Source organism: Octodon degus, unplaced genomic scaffold (assembly GCF_000260255.1).
Source record: "Octodon degus isolate 3935 unplaced genomic scaffold, OctDeg1.0 scaffold00004, whole genome shotgun sequence".
Lineage (NCBI taxonomy): Eukaryota > Metazoa > Chordata > Mammalia > Rodentia > Octodontidae > Octodon > Octodon degus.
Genome location: NW_004524580.1, coordinates 19,927,312 through 19,932,900, shown reverse-complemented (window position 1 = coordinate 19,932,900; position 5,589 = coordinate 19,927,312).

Sequence of the window (5,589 nt, the reverse complement as noted above, 5' to 3'; positions counted from 1 at the left end):
TTTTAAAAATGGACTGAAAAGCTTTTGGCAAGAATTCTATGAGATAATGCACGCATGCAAAGATCATACCTAGGGTAGCCCTACCAAATGATTAATTAGCACTGATGCTTTATAAAGTGTTATGAAAATTGAGAAAGGGTAGGGATTATAGCCTGAGAGGTCAGGAAATCTTTGTGGAGAGCCTAACATTTAAGCTTGCATTCAACATCTGGATAGAATTTCCATAAGGCAAATCTCTCAGTGATAATATGCCATCATTGAGACTTACAGGACTAAGTCCAGCAAAGTGCAGAGGTGGCAAAACAGAGTCATACTCAGGAAAGGCGAGTAATCGAGTTAGTGACTTGCGATCTCTCATTCACATCTCCTTTCGTTCAGTTTTTCTCTTGCACTTCGGAACTGAAAACGGCCCTAGATTCCATCCGTGGGTCTTGAGCCACGGCACCACTTTCTCAGCTATCCAAAGGAAAAGACCACTTCATCGGTTTTCATAAACAATAGCTCACTCAGCAGGGCATTTTGAATACATGTACCTATTGGGCCATACTGCTATCTTCAATGCTAATATTTTGTAGCTTCTAGCACACTATGAAAATGAATAAAGACATGTGGACCTTTATTCAAAGTGCAATTAATTGTGCTTTTTTTCTAACATAACAAGAAAAATAACTTTCTACATGGAATTAATTTTATTCCCAAATTAGCAATTAATACACTAATTAATTGTATATTATGCACATTAATAGAGTACTCTTCATTTAGATAATGACAGAGTTTCATTTATTTTTTTAATAAACTATGCTTATCTGAAAAGGTGTGTGTGTTATTTATCGCTGAGCTCATTTTCAAGAATGGAAAGAATTAAATGTCCTGAGTACCACGTGGTTAACTTTATTTTCTTGCTTTCTTTTTTTGCAGAACCAGGGATTGAACTCAGGCCCTTGCACTTGCCAAGCAAGCGCTTATTCTACTGAGCCATCTCCCCGGCCCCAATGTTATTTTCCTTGGACAGGTTCTGTACTTATGCGCTTAGACAAAAACAGAAACTTTAGACGGTCAACCAACTCCATAGACCACTTCACCATCAAAGTATCTCATGCAGGGCCCAGGAAGATAGCTCAGTAGAATAAGTGCTTGCCTTGCAAGTGTATGGGACTGAGTTCAATCCTTGGTATTGAAAAAAACAAAAGTATCTCACACAGCGTTTGCAGAATCCCCATTGTGGAATAACATTTCTTTTGCCTTTCCCCAGAATAGTTTCTTATGACCTTTATAAAATTATTTTTCATTCATTGATTTGAAATCTTTTTCTTATGATTTGCTGGCAAGTTCAAGCCTTTGCATACTAAATGAGAAGTGTTGAGCTTTAGTGGAAAGATTGGGTCAAAACTCTTCATTGCCATTGACCAGGACACAGAAAGGATTGATGACAGAGAGATACGGGCAGGGGATCCTCCGACCTGAGACAGAAAGGCTGAGATTTTATTGGACTTTTGCTAAGGGAAGACATTTTTTTTCCTGTATTTTAGGGAAGGGTCTACATGGTGTTCAGGGTCTCGCTACTAGATCGGACTCATTGCGATTCGCCTTTACAGTCTCCCAAGAGCTGGGATTACAGGCGCATGCCACGACACCCACTCTCAATTGCCATCTGAGCGCACCCCGGGGCGGGCCAGCATGGCAGACCTGGCACTCGAACCCGGTGCCCCTGAACCTGCTTGCAGGAACTTTAGTCCTTTGAGTTATTTGGCTGGCTCTGGGTCAAAATTCTTGAAAAGCGATATGATGAGCGTGGGTAAAAACAACATGAAAATAATAGACAAATGTCTTTTATGTAAAACAGTACATTTCACGTTCCTAGACTGCCTGTTGTTTCTGTGTTTGTTTTCTGTGTTTGCCTGTTTGCTGGCATTTTAAAGGACCGTCAACTGTCCACTTATGTTTCAGTTGCAGCATCAGATGACGAACAGAAGAGCTCTGACAACAGAAGGGACTTTGAAGACACCCACACAAAACCTGCTGTAAGTCTGTCTCGACTGCACAAAAGTTAGCACTTGGCCACTCCCGCCTCCTGATTCAACAACCACAGAGAACTTCTATGTCGAGGAAACTCCAACTCTTGTCCTCCCTGTATCATAGCTTCAACCAAAAATCAAATGTTATTGATCAAGGGGAAGAGTTACTTCAAGTTTGACTGTATCAATCTGCTTTTAAAAAATTCAGAAAGTATTTGACTCAAAATAAATAATAAGTTTGGGCCAAGTGTCCAGTACCGAAAAGTTCTGATCAATGTCACAGGGACTCAGTGTTGGTCACTTCCAATCTCATTTGGAGCTCATCATTGAGAACTTAGGAAAAATAATCTATAAAAATGAACTGGCATGATGGAAAGTTTTATTATTGCACATCCTGAATGAATGCTGTCAGTATAAAAAAAAACTTCGTATATATGGACACTTGCCTGTAAAGATTAAAATTGGAAGAGAAAAAAGTTCCATACATTCCAATTTCAATAAGGAAATGAAAGCTAGAAATTTAACCTTATGCAATAAGAAGTTAATTTTTGACATTTTAAGAAACTACACTACTACAAAGACAACAGTACGTAATGTATTAACTATTGTAATTGCCCTATTTTGAACAGGACAGTTTTGGAACTGTCTCATTGCCATTTCTTTCTCAATAAATTAATTTTTTAAAAAAAGAAACCACAAATAATTAAAATATATATGGGACACATAGAATTCTACGGACTTAGGGAAAATATGAAAACTCTTTAAAACAGCAAAAAGAATTCCTAGGCCTAGCTACAAAAGCACCCTGTTAGGGATGGCTCTACCTCTTCCCAGAAAGCTGTTATTACTGATGGTGCTCAGTAACACAAAGGGCTGAATAGAGCAGCCAGGACCTTCCACGTGAGGGCCCGACAGCCGTTCCTTCCTCCTGTGCTGACAAGCTTCCAGAAAGATTTCTGAAGACTTAAGGAGACATAACATCACAATCACTTTTTGAAAAGTCACGTATTACTCTAACTTAACTTGTTTTGCTCCACATCAGGCTGATGCTGTGTCTTCTAAAGCGTAAGATGAAGAAAATTTTTTCATGATATATATATATATATATATATATATATATCTCACTTAATAAAGGAGGAGCATTGTCAATTTCATATTTAGGTAAACATCCTCTTATGCATGTAGATTACCATTAGGTAAGCATCCTCTTATGCTTTAGATTACCATTCCTTGGACTTGTTTACTTTTCCTGGCCCAGTTACTGGCTTTGTAAATTGTGCCTCAGCTGCATATGCTCCAGGTTTTGAATGTAGTTAAAACTTCTAGTTTTCAGGAACTTAGTGCCTGTGTTAGTTACCTTTCCATCCTATGACAAAATATCTGAGATAATTGACTGTGAAGAAAACAAATATATTCCCGCTGATTTTTTTTTCAGAAACTGCAGTCCAATGGTCACTTGGCCAACTTGCTTTTGCCACGAGGTGTATGGTACCTCTTGGTGGTAGGAGCAATGACTGGAGACTGCTGGGAAGCAAAGATAGAGACAGAAGCATCTGGAGTCCCAACATCTCTTGAAGGCATTGCCGTTAATGACTTAACTTCCTTCTATGAGACCCTACCTTCTAAGTAATTCATCAGTTCAAAGTAACTTCACTAGCTGGTGACAAAGCCTTCAGCATATGGTCCTTCGGGTCATTTGAGAGCCAAACGGTAACACATACCATTTCATTGTTATATCTTGGAAAGCTCGTTTTCTGAGGAAACCTCCCAATATGACCTCTTTTCCCCTTGTAAGTTCTGAGAGGTTGCTCCAGGAGTCTTATTCTATGGGCTCATTTCAGCAGGGTTCCTTCTACATAGAAATGCATCCAAGCTCTTTCCTTACTTACTCACAGTAACATTGAGCCCTCCGCTCTCCATATCTCTCACCATTTATCTCTCATTTTGTCACTCAGAGACAACCAAGGTTTATGCATTTTGATCTGTATCAACCAACCAAGGTTTATGCATTTTGATCTTCCTTAAAAATAAGTTTAACACATTTAATATTTTCAAGATTTTTATAATAAAAATACAAGATTTTGAAGACTGATTATGAATTAAGCATGGTTCCCCATGCTCTAATTTAACCCTACAACTACTAGAGAGGTAGTGTCTGTGAATTTCATTTTAATACAGAGAAACTACTTTAGGCTTTAGGTTATGTTTCTTGTCCAGGACTACAAGTCTAGTGAAAGATGGAGTGACAGTTTGAATCCATCACCTAGTTAACAGTTAAAATTAGAGTGAATGAAGTCTATTTTAAAAATCTATTCAGTTTTTTTTTTTTTCTCTTTGACAATAGCAATGTGCACGCTCAGTGAGCAACCAAACATCCTGGCCCTGCATAATGTAAAACTGAAGGCAAATTCTGTCTGACAACACTCAAAATGTTCAGACAGTAATTTAGAAGACTACTGAAGTAAATCTTTGCATTCAATGTATGTTTTAAAAATTTCTGGCTTGTTTAGAAAATAGAACATCTTGACTCTTATAGACACATAGAAAGGTATAGGCTTATCTATATTTGTGTGTGTGTGTGTGTGTGTGTACACACAATTATAGATTTTATCTACAAAGAAAGGGAAAGAAGACTACAGGGGAAAAAAGGGTCCCTACAGCATAGAGATAAATCATCTTAATAATTGGCATATGTTTTTAAATTCAAGTTCAAATGTATTCCCAGAGGTGGTCAGAATGATTTATGGCAAGACTTGCACAAAAATGAACTAATCTGACCAAACAAGGCTCCATGAAGGTGGCTTCTAAAGCAGTTTTAAAATTTAGCATATAGCACATATGAAGGTATAGCTTAACAATTGTTACAGCTCAAATATTAAATTAAAATCAAATATCAATTGCTTCTTAAAACACCTTTAAGAAATAATAGTTTTCTAGAAACTAGTTCAAAAATTACCTCTTATAACTCATGTCTACAATTAAAATTCGTTTAAGAACTTCCAAACTTTGCCTACTGTACGGAGCTTCACATCATGTAGAGAGCAAGCTTCAGCAAAGTCAGATGCACCGCCCCCAAACACACACTTCTCTAACACTGTCTAACAATGCATAACTTCAAAATATTTGGTATATGAATATTTTATTAATAAATACACATATAAACTTAACATGTATATGAACATCAATCTATACCATATATATATATATATATCTGTATTTCTGAATATCTGTCTCCTATCTGTCTATCTATCTATCTATCTATCTATCCTGAAGTGGTAGAGAATATGGGAAAACCCAAAGCCAATAGCTCAAGATAGAATATACCAAAGGAAAGATAGTTTATGTAATACCAAAGAATCTATACGAAGATAATATGGTTAATTTTTTAAAAGAAATTGCAGGATTGGCCAAATAGCTCAGTGGATTAAAGAGCCTGCAAGCAGGTACATGGGCCAGGGGTTCGATTCCTGGGCCTGCCGTGCCGGCCCCCACCCCCACCCCAGGGCACTCTGAAACTGAGATTGAGATTGAGACTGAGCATGGTGGCATATGCCCGTAATCCCAGCACTTGGGA